This window comes from Nycticebus coucang, chromosome 5, assembly GCF_027406575.1.
Source record: "Nycticebus coucang isolate mNycCou1 chromosome 5, mNycCou1.pri, whole genome shotgun sequence".
NCBI lineage: Eukaryota > Metazoa > Chordata > Mammalia > Primates > Lorisidae > Nycticebus > Nycticebus coucang.
Window position 1 is genome coordinate 126,335,530 of NC_069784.1, and position 12,282 is coordinate 126,347,811.

At 40.6% G+C, this 12,282-nt stretch overlaps 1 protein-coding gene across 2 annotated transcripts in view; it reads left to right on the top strand.

Annotated features, from left to right (window-relative positions):
• PLEKHG1 (pleckstrin homology and RhoGEF domain containing G1) overlaps window positions 1-12,282 on the top strand; it is a 246,192-nt gene that overhangs the window by 116,950 nt on the left and 116,960 nt on the right. The window lies entirely within an intron of this gene.

The following is a 12,282-nucleotide window of genomic DNA, read 5'->3' on the forward strand; positions in this document are numbered from 1 at the left end:
CAATTGCAATCAGTGTAACCTGGCTTATTGTACCCTCAATGAATCCCCAACAATAAAAAAAAAAAAGAAGTGATTGTCTTTTTACATATTATCTATTAAATAGACTTTCTTATATATCAAAGAAGAAAATTAATTCTGAATTACCAAAAAGTATGAAAAAATTATGCTGTGGCCTAAGAAAAATTCCTTGGTTTTCATTATTTTGTCGGTTTTACATATACAAGATCCACTGAGTTCACAAACTTGCCTCCCTGCCCTTATGTAGGCAGCATTGTACAAACAACTCAGTAAGGTTTCTTAATCTTGGTATGTCAGTGTCTCAAAATTGTGTTTGTGTCAAAGCATGGTGGTATCTTGCTGGGTGGTGTTTATAATTGTTGTTGCTTGTTTTTTTGTGCTGTCGCAAGAATGCCAGAGCTTAAATTAGAGCAACAAAGACTTAATTTCTTGATAAACTTGGCAAGAGTGGAAGAGGAATCAGGGAACTAGTAGTCCAAATTTATGAGGATAATGCCATGAAGAAAAAGGCAGGCTATAAATGGATTAAACATTTTTCATGAGGACAGAAATTATCACTGATGAAGAGAGGTCAGTGCAGCTGTAATGAGCGGAACTAACACATTGCAAAAATTCATTGAATTGTGCACCAAAAATCACTGGATGACTATGAGAAGCACAGCAGACCAAATAAACACCAGTAGAGAAACAGGAAAATCCGAACTGAAAAATCTTAGCCAGCAACTCATGGCACTTGCATCACCACAATGCACCAGCTCACACAGCACCGTCTGTGATAGAATTTTTAGCCAATAAACACATAATTGTATTGGAGCAACCCCCCTACTCACCTGATCTGGCCCCCCAGTGACTTTTTTCTTTACATAAAGATAAAGAAAATATTGAAAGGAAAACATTTTGATGACATTCAGGACATCCAGGGTAATGTAACAGCAAATCTGATGGCCATTCTGGAAAATGCGTTTCAAAATTGCTTTGAAGGGTGGCCTAGATGTTGTCATCAGTACCTAGATTCTCAAAGGGGTATACCTGAAAAGTGACTGTAGTGATATTCAGCACTGAGGATATGTAGCATTTTCTTCAGGATGAGTTCACAAACTTAATTGTAAACCTTATACATATTTTAAAGGGAGCTTATTACATTTTGCTAAAGACTGATTAGAAACCGTATGTAGTGTCAGAACTACTTTTAACTACATGAATACTTAACAAGCATTTAAAAATTTCTGCAGGAGCTAAAATAGAATATATATGTTGATTTGATTTCTACAGAATAATGACTATTACAAACAATTTGTAAATTCCGGATCTTAAAAAAATGGATAAAACCATTGTTTCAATTACTGAGACTAGCAGAAAACCTTGCTGTGTTGTAGGCAGTGGAGAGAACGCTGAACTTAGAGTCAGGTGGATGGCTCTCCGCTGTGTGCCTTGGGCAGATTATTTTACTATTTTAGTTCTCTCAGTTTCCTCAGAAGCCTTGAGGGGTGGCTGAGTTTAGGACACCAGACCTTGAAGCCTGCAGGGAGAGGGGAACAAGATTCAAGGACACTAAACTAGGAAGTGAATTGGGGTACCCAGGAATTGGGGAGGTAGCCCTGGTGTGGTCCAGGACAAACCTTGTTTCATAATCTTGCCTAGAGCTGGCCCTGGGCAGAGAGAGCCCTTTGCAGAAGTTTCCTGTGGTCATTCAGAGAGCAGATGACCCCAGTGGGGGGCATTAGCTCTTTGTGTACAGCTGAGGGGAAGTTTGGCTTCTCTACCTATTGGAACATCTGTTTACTCTGGCCAGCCTTGCTGGTGGAAGATGGATGCAGACAGTTCCCTGCTGTGCAGAGGGGAGATGCTGTTTTGTTTCCTAACACCAGAGCAGCTTTCTTATGGTGAGGGATCAAAAGTGTTCCCACATCATTACCTGCATAGGAAAGTAATTGCAGTCCTTTTTGATAGATCAGAAGGGTCTGCTTTTTAGGAGCTTCTCAGGATATTTTCCTTCCTCTGGTTTTGTTTTAGCTTTTAAAGTTGCCTAATGCATCAAAATAGTAGATCATGTGTGAACTACAGGTTGAGTATCCCTTATCTGAAATGCTTGGGAGCAGAAGTATTTTAGATTTGGGATTGTTTTTATATTGGAGTATTTGTATGTCTACAATGAGATATCTTGGGGATGGGAAGCCCATGAAACAAAATTCATGTAGGTTTCATGTACACCTTATACACATAGCCTAAAGGTAATGTGAGACTATTTATTTATTTATTTTTGTAGACAGAGTCTTATTTTGTAGCCCTCGGTAGAGTGCTCTGGTGTCATAGCTCACAGCAACCTTAAACTCTTGGGCTCGAGCGATTCTCTTGCCTCAGCCTCCCGAGTAGCTGGGACTACAGGCGCCCGCCACAATGCCAGGCTATTTTTTAGAGACAGGGTCTCACTCTTGCTCAGGCTGGTCTCGAATTCCTGAGCTCAAGTAATCTACCCGGCCTGGTCTCCCAGAATGCTAAGGGTACAGGCGTGAGCCACTGTGCCTGGCAAGATGTGATACATTTTTTGGCACCCTCCGCATGTATGTGTGTGGGTATGAGGGTATATACTCTCTCTCTCTCTCTCTCTCTCTATCTCTAATATACGTATATATGTTTACCATCAGGTATGTATATGTATATATATATAATTTGGTGATTGTGTTCATCGCCATTACATTTTCTTTTCATGTCTTCACAACTAAATACATCCGTCCCTAAAACAGGTGAAATCTGAGTGTGGACTAGACCAGTGTCAGTGTCTGCAACATGTTAGTTGGGAGAAACCCAGTGGAAGGTACGGAAACCCCTTGTACTTTTCTTTCAATTTTCTATGTGTTTATAGTTATTTCAAAATAAAAATTTTAAACAAGGAAAAGTTTAACTGTTTCCTAGCACTCTTACCTGAGGTCCCTGATGCCTGGCAGGGATTCATAAAAGATGCTTTGACTCAGTGTTACGTGGCTACCAAGTATTAAGTCCAGTGAGGTTTCCCCTGTGTAACAGAAGTCAGTGCTCCATAAATGCTTCCTGAGTGTCAGTGTCCCTAAATCACCGGGCCGATGGGGAGCAGAGATATTTGATTATGAAGTCTGTGTTCAGATCACACCCTAGACCCAACCTACATGCTCATGCAAATAGCCAGGCCTTGGGCTCTTCTGAGTAATAAGGGTTATCATGTTGAGAGCAAGTTGACATTGCATGAGCACTTAGTATGCACCAGGTTTTGTCATGCCCTCGTGTCATTAAATCACTTAAGTTTCAGAACGCCTTATGAGGCCACAAAAGCAAAGCAATTTTAAATGTGGTGGCAAGTTTAAACAATCATTCCAACAGTGTCCCTACTTTCAAAATAGTTGACTCCATTAGGGATCTTAATGAAGGCAGAGGACCTCCTTAGCTAAACAAATAAACAAAAAATTTCCTGTTGAATTATAATGTAAACAAAAGACAACTTTGAAATTGTTTCATTGTCCTTCCCTTCTGAGGATAAATACTGGCAATTATCCACACCCCCTGCTATTTTTGCTAACTCCATCTATGTTTAGCATTGACAGAGCCAAATTTTAGATCTCCAGTTTTGGTAAATAGCTCATAGTGAGAATAATATTTACCCTCAGCAGTAAGCAGGTTCCTATGGTTTCGCATTGCGCATGTGCTGGGGGAGATAGGGAGAGACACAGAGAAGTACCAGCATTGTAGAGAACCGTGGTATGTGCCAGAGAGGAGCGTCCCATGTGTCTCAGCTACAGTGACAGGAGGAGGCGCCCCTCCCTGCTACAGCACAGCTGGTACCCACCATTGAGCCGCAAAGTGGGGAGTGCAGAAACCTCACTGTGGCTCAACCACTGACTGAGTGGGCCACTGATTCTCAAAGTATGTCCCAGGGCCAGCAACATCAACCATCCAGGATCTTGGTAGAAGTCCTCACCCTCAGTTTGTGGTGCCAGTGCCCTACCCACTGAACCACAGGCACCGCCCAGGCTTTTATTTATTTTTTTAACTATTTTTCTTTTTTTGAGACAGAATCTCTGTCTGTTGCCCTAGGTAGAATGTCATGGCATCATCATAGTTCACAGCAACTTCAAACTCCTGGGCTCAAGCAATCCTCCTGACTCAGCCTCCTGAGTAGCTGGGGCTATAGGCGCCTACCATGATGCCCAGCTGGTTGTTCTATTTTTAGTAGAGACAGAGTCTCGCTCTTTCTCAGGTTGGTCTTGACCTCCTGAGCTCAAGCAAACTACCTGCCTCGGCCTCTCAGAGTGCTAAGATTGCAGGGGTGAGCCACCACATTCGGCCTCTGTATAGGCCTTTAGATGAGACAAGAAAGGGCCAAGGTACTTGGAGAAATCCCCAAGCTGCCAGAGAGCGGAAGCTAAATTGAGATTTTCAGTCTCACCATAAAGAAAATCATAGTGTCCCTTCCTACCACTCCCTTACCTACCTCGTCTCTGTAACTTCATTCAATGTGAAAGCCAGTTAGGATACAGAGATTGCGCACCAAGGGTTCTTAGATTTTGACTTGCTTAATACTTTAAAATACAATTTTATTCTGTTCATTAGAAAAGCTATATTTTACTCAAAGAGTTACATCTCACAAAAAATTAACTAGAAAATGTTCTGCTTTAAATTGAATTTCACCTTAACTTGGAACTATAGTAACACTCTTGTGGCACAGCTATGATTCTCTACACTAGCTATATTTGTGCATCATTTTAAGAAAAATATATTCTGGAGGGAGGCGGAGCAAGATGGCAGCCGAGTAACAGCTTCCTTGCATCTGGGCACCATGAGTCTGGGGATATAGGACTCTAGGCATCTCTGGCTGGTGGGATCTGCCTATCATCACTCCTGAAAGGATACAGGGAGTCAGCGAGAGACTTCTGGACCCCAAGAGGAGGACTAAAACAGTGGAAAACCGGCAAGTGGTCGCGTGTGTTCAATCCACCTAAACCCGCCCGCAACTGTAAGTTCAGTAGCAGCGAGACTGCAAACCAGAAAGGCCTTACCTGTGAACTGTTTTGGGGTCTTTGGATTTGGCACTCAGCTGAACTGCCTTGGGGAGAGCCTGAGCGGGAGTGCGGAGAACTTTGGCCTTTGTCTAGGGCCCCAGTCTGAGCCGCTGAGCCAGACGGAGCTAATAGTGTTTGGCTCTGGGTCACAGGCAGACATTGTGAGCGATCTGCCCTGGCAAGCTCCGCCCTCAGGGTCGCAGAGCTGGAATTGGGTGGGAGCTGGTAACCCAGCAACCAAGTAGCCTAAGGGCGGGGTCTGAGCCGCCTTGCAGCCCTAACCCTCAGGGGCAGAGTGAGACCGGTTTTGGCACACAGGGTAAGTGGATAGCCACTTCAGCAGTGATTCCAGCGACAAGCACTTCCCTGAAAAAGCTTCTGCTCAGTAAGTGAACAAGTTCAAAGTGCCTTTTAAGTGGGCTGAAGAGAGATTTAGGGTGTCTACCTGCTGGGGTTGGAGAAACTAGCAGCCTCCAGTCGTATCAGAACTGTGACTAACATCTCATACCCCAGAAGACCACGTGTTGCCCAGACAATATTCAATAATATATACATACTGCTTTGTTTTTGGTTGTGTTTTTTTTTTTTTTTTTTTTGGTTTGGTTGTTTTTTTTTTGTTTATTTTGATGTTGTGGATTGTTGTTTTGTTTTTTAAGTTCAACCTTTTCCATACAGATCCTTTTTCTTTCTCAATTTTTCTAGTTTAATTATAATTTCCCATTGCTGCCTATTTCAATAATTAGAACTTCATTTTTGTTAGTGTTTCTACCGCTATTATTTGGTTTCTCCAGCCAATTTTATCCTGTAAAGTTTTCTGTTTGCTTGTTTTGGTTTGATTTATAGCATTTTTGTCTTTCCTCTCTACTTGGTGGAGGTGGGGTACTGTGTCTGATCAGGTTAGCAAAGAGCTGCTGACCTCAAGGGAACCACCCAACTGGGCACCCCCAGAAGGTGGTTTTTTTTTTAAGGTTGTATCAAAGTACCCTACTGTACACCTATATTGCTCTGTCTCCCTCTTTCTGTGCCTCTCTTCTTTTTGTCAATATTCCTTTTACCCACCCCCTCTCCTTTCTCTATTTTTCCTTTTTTTTCCTTATCAATCGGTCCTCCTTTCTTTCATCCCCTTTTTGCTCTTAAACCTTCTCACCCTTCTGGTCCTGTAACCCTTAGTCCACAGGCACGAGAACTTAAAGAGCAAGAGGAAGTGAAAGGAAAATTTGGGCAAGGAAACAGATAAAAGAAATCACTCATGAGGAAGAATCAGCAGAAAACTCCAGGCAACATGAAGAACCAGTCCAGAACAACCCCGCCAAGGGACCATGAGGTAGCTACTGCAGAGGATTCCACCTATACAGAAATGTTGGGAATGACAGAAAGGGAATTTAGAATACACATGTTGAAAACAATGAAAGAAATGATGGAAACAATGAAGGAAACTGCTAATAAAGTGGAAAATAACCAAAAGGAAATCCAAAAACAGAATCAAATCAGAGATGAACAATATGAAGCATATAAAAAGGATATAGCAGAGCTGAAGGAAATGAAACAGTCAATCAGGGAACTTAAAGATGCAATGGAAAGTATCAGCAACAGGTTAGACCATGCAGAAGAAAGAATTTCAGAGGTAGAAGACAAAGTTCTTGAGATAACTCAGATAGTAAAAGAGGCAGAAAAGAAGAGAGAGAAAGCAGAACGTTCACTGTCAGAATTATGGGACTTTATGAAGTGTTCCAACACACAAGTTATAGGAATTCCAGAAGGGGAAGAAGAATGCCCCAGAGGAATGGAAGCCATACTAGAGAATATTATAAAAGAAAATTTCCCAAATATCACCAAAGATTCTGACACACTGCTTTCAGAGGGCTATCGGACCCCAGGTCGCCTCAACTCTAACCGAGCTTCTCCAGGACACATTGTGATGAACCTGTCCAAAGTCAAGACAAAAGAAAAGATTCTGCAAGCTGCCAGGAGTAAGCGCCAGTTGACCTACAGGGGCAAATCCATCAGATTGACCGCAGACTTCTCTAATGAAACTTTTCAAGCAAGAAGACAATGGTCATCTACCTTTAACTACTTAAACAGAACAATTTCCAGCCCAGAATTCTGTACCCTGCTAAGCTAAGCTTCAAAATTGATGGAGAAATCAAATCATTTACGGATATACAAATATTGAGGAAATTCGCCACAACAAGACCAGCTCTACAGGAAATACTTCAACCTGTTCTGCACACTGACCACCACAATGGATCAGCAGCAAAGTAAGAACTCAGAAATTAAAGGACAGAACCAAACCTCCACACTGATGCAAAAGATAAAACTAAGCAATGGACTCTCACAAAATAAGACGAATAGAATACTACCACACTTATCAGTTATCTCAATAAATGTTAATGGCTTGAATTCCCCACTGAAGAGACATAGATTGGTTGACTGGATTAAAAAACATAAGCCATCCATTTGCTGTCTGCAAGAAACACACCTGGCTTCAAAAGACAAATTAAAGCTCCGAGTCAAGGGTTGGAAGACAATTTTTCAGGCAAATGGAATTCAGAAGAAAAGAGGAGTTGCAATCTTATTTTCAGATACATGTGGATTTAAAGCAACTAAAGTCAAAAAAGACAAAGATGGTCACTTTATATTGGTCAAGGGAAAAATACAACAAGAAGACATTTCAATTCTAAATATCTATGCACCCAATTTAAATGCTCCCAGATTCTTGAAACAGACCTTACTCAGTCTGAGCAGTATGATATCTGATAATACCATAATAACAGGTGACCTTAACACTCCTCCTACAGAGCTGGACAGATCCTCTAAACAGAAATTAAGGATATAAGAGACTTAAATGAGACCTAGAACAACTGTGCTTGATAGACGCATATAGAACACTCCATCCCAAAGATAAAGAATATACATTCTTCTCATCACCCCATGGAACATTCTCCAAAATTGATCATATCCTGGGACACAAAACAAATATCAACAGAATCAAAAGAATTGAAATTTTACCTTGTATCTTCTCAGACCATAAGGCACTAAAGGTGGAACTCAACTCTAACAAAAATGCTCGACCCTACCCAAAGGCATGGAAACTAAACAATCTTCTGTTGAATAACAGATGGGTGCAGGAAGAAATAAAACAGGAAATCATTAACTTCCTTGAGCATAACAACAATGAAGACACAAGCTACCAAAACCTGTGGGATAAAAGCAGTTTTGAGAGGAAAATTCATCTCTTTAGATGCCTACATTCGAAAAACAGAAAGAGAGCACATCAACAATCTCACAAGAGATCTTATGAATTGGAAAAAGAAGAACAATCTAAGCCTAAACTCAGTAGAAGAAAAGAAATATCCAAAATCAAATCAGAGATCAATGAAATTGAAAACAAAAGAATCATTCAGAAAATTAATGAAACAAGGAGTTGGTTTTTTGAAAAAATAAATAAAATAGATAAACCATTGGCCAGACTAACGAGGAATAGAAAAGTAAAATCTCTAGTAACCTCAATCAGAAATGATAAAGGGGAAATAACAACTGATCCCACAGAGATACAAGAGATCATCTCTGAATACTACCAGAAACTCTATGCCCAGAAATTTGACAGTGTGAAAGAAATGGATCAATATTTGGAATCACACCCTCTCCCTAGACTCAGCCAGGAAGAAATAGAGCTCCTGAACAGACCAATTTCAAGCACTGAGATCAAAGAAACAATAAAAAATCTTCCAACCAAAAAATGCCCTGGTCCAGATGGCTTCACTCCAGAATTCTATCAAACCTTCAAGGAAGAGCTTATTCCTGTACTGCAGAAATTATTCCAAAAAATTGAGGAAGAAGGAATCTTCCCCAACACATTCTACGAAGCAAACATCACCCTGATACCAAAACCAGGAAAAGACCCAAACAAAGAGGAGAATTTCAGACCAATCTCACTCATGAATATAGATGGAAAAATTCTCAACAAAATCCTAGCCAATAGATTACAGCTTATCATCAAAAATGTCATTCATCATGATCAAGTAGGCTTCATCCCAGGGATGCTAGGCTGGTTTAACATACGCAGGTCTATAAACGTTATCCACCATATTAACAGAGGCAAAAATAAAGATCACATGATCCTCTCAATAGATGCAGAAAAAGCATTTGATAAAATCCAGCATCCTTTTCTAATTAGAACACTGAAGAGTATAGGCATAGGTGGCACATTTCTAAAACTGATTGAAGCTATCTATGACAAACCCACAGCCAATATTTTACTGAATGGAGTAAAACTGAAAGCTTTTCCTCTTAGAACTGGAACCAGACAAGGTTGTCCTGTGTCACCTTTACTATTCAACGTAGTGCTGGAAGTTCTAGCCAATACAATTAGGCAAGACAAGGAAATAAAGGGAATCCAAATGGGAGCAGAGGAGGTCAAACTCTCCCTCTTTGCTGACGACATGATCTTATACTTAGAGAACCCCAAAGACTCAACCACAAGACTCCTAGAAGTCATCAAAAAATACAGTAATGTTTCAGGATATAAAATCAATGTCCACAAGTCAGTAGCCTTTGTGTACACCAATAACAGTCAAGATGAGAAGCTAATTAAGGATACAACTCCCTTCACCATAGTCTCAAAGAAAATGAAATACCTAGGAATATACCTAACGAAGGAGGTGAAGGACCTCTATAAAGAAAACTATGAAATCCTCAGAAAGGAAATAGCAGAGGATATTAACAAATGGAAGAACATACCATGCTCGTGGATGGGAAGAATCAACATTGTTAAAATGTCTATACTTCCCAAAGCAATCTACCTATTCAATGCCATTCCTATCAAAATACCAACATCGTACTTTCAAGATTTGGAAAAAATGATTCTGCATTTTGTATGGAACCGGAAAAAACCCCGTATAGCTAAGGCCGTTCTCTGTAACAAAAATAAAGCTGGGGGCATCAGCATACCAGATTTTAGTCTGTACTACAAAGCCATAGTGGTCAAGACAGCATGGTACTGGCACCAAAACAGAGACATAGACACTTGGAATCGAATTGAAAACCAAGAAATGAAACTAACATTTTACAACCACCTAATCTTTGATAAACCAAACAAGAACATACCTTGGGGGAAAGACTCCCTATTCAATAAATGGTGTTGGGAGAACTGGATGTCTACATGTAAAAGACTGAAACTGGACCCACACCTTTCCCCACTCACAAAAATTGATTCACAATGGATAAAGGACTTAAACTTAAGGCATGAAACAATAAAAATCCTCCAAGAAAGCATAGGACAAACACTGGAAGATATTGGCCTGGGGAAAGACTTCATGAAGAAGACTGCCATGGCAATTGCAACAACAATAAAAATAAACAAATGGGACTTCATTAAACTGAAAAGCTTCTGTACAGCTAAGGAGACAATAACCAAAGCAAAGAGACAACCTACACAATGGGAAAGTTTATTTGCATATTTTCAATCAGACAAAAGCTTGATAACTAGGATCTATAGAGAACTCAAATTAATCCACATGATAAAAGCCAACAATCCCTTATATCAATGGGCAAGAGACATGAATAGAACTTTCTCTAAAGATGACAGACGAATGGCTAACAAACACATGAAAAAATGTTCATCATCTCTATATGTTAGAGAAATGCAAATCAAAACAACCCTGAGATATCATCTAACCGCAGTGAGAATGGCCCACATCACAAAATCTCAAAACTGCAAATGCTCGCGTGGATGTGGAGAGAAGGGAACACTTTTATACTGCTGGTGGGACTGAAAACTAGTACAACCTTTCTGGAAGGAAGTATGGAGAAACCTCAAAGCACTCAAGCTAGACCTCCCATTTGATCCTGCAATCCCATTACTGGGCATCTACCCAGAAGGAAAGAAATCCTTTTATCATAAGGACACTTGTACTAGACTGTTTATTGCAGCTCAATTTACAATCGCCAAAATGTGGAAACAGCCTAAATGCCCACCAACCCAGGAATGGATTAAAAAGCTGTGGTATATGTATACCATGGAATACTATTCAGCCATTAAAAAAAATGGAGACTTTACATCCTTCGTATTAACCTGGATGGACGTGGAAGACATTATTCTTAGTAAAGCATCACAAGAATGGAGAAGCATGAATCCTATGTACTCAATTTTGATATGATGACAATTAATGACAATTATGGTTATGGGGGGGGAAACAGAAAGAGGGAAGGAGGGAGGTGGGTGGGGCCTCCATGTGTGTCACACTTTATGGGGGCAAGACATGATTGCAAGAGGGACTTTACCTAACAATTGCAATCAGTGTAACCTGGCTTATTGTACCCTCAATGAATCCCCAACAATAAAAAAAAAAAGAAAAAGAAAAATATATTCTGGTCTCACCCTCCAAAGAATAGGCTGCTTTAAAATAGTATTTGATTACTGTTTAACCCCTTGATGGGCGGGATTTTGTGTAGCATTTTTACATAGTTGAATGTACTTGGTGCCTTTGAATTTGCTTATGTGCTGTGATTATCCCTGACCGTGTAACTAATAGTGTGTGGCTGTTGCAGTAGAACGTTCACCCTCCTAAAGATTGGGTATCCATTTTCATGTAGAGTCCAAAAAAGACGGAAAGTGCAACAATGACAACTATTAACTTTCTAGTGGACCTTGAATTTCAGAGTTGAAAGTATCCTCGGTGTTGGGTAGTCCAGCTCCATTATTTACCTGTTAAGAGGCTGAAAATGAATCTGAGTTGGTTCATTGAAATGAGGAAAGAGATGGGCAGGATCCCAAGGGAAAACCCCTACCGCCCAACCATCCTGGCCTCCGAGGGCAGAGAGTAGCCACAGCACAAACAAGCGTACTTGACTTTTGGCTTCAGAGTCTCATCTGGTCTCTGTCCGGTGGAGTTGGCAGCACCTCATGTGGGTCTCAAGGGCCCCTCTTGTCCCTCCCCCAAAATGTGGCTTTTCCTACAAACAAGCCTTGCCCTGAACCCCAACATGATTCCTGACTAGGCCTATTTATAATCCTTTATTCCTCTTTTTTGTGGAGCCTAATTTTAAGTGCTTTAAGTTTGTCATCATTGACCCCATCAAAGTGTGTCCTCTTTGAGGTCATAGAATTGGGGAAAGCTGAGGAAAAGGTATAGGGGGCTGTAGGCAGCCTTGAGTACCTCCAGCACTAATTCTCAACGTTTACTGTGCTCAAAAATTATCTAGAGAATTTGGTTACCATTACCTATCCCTGGAT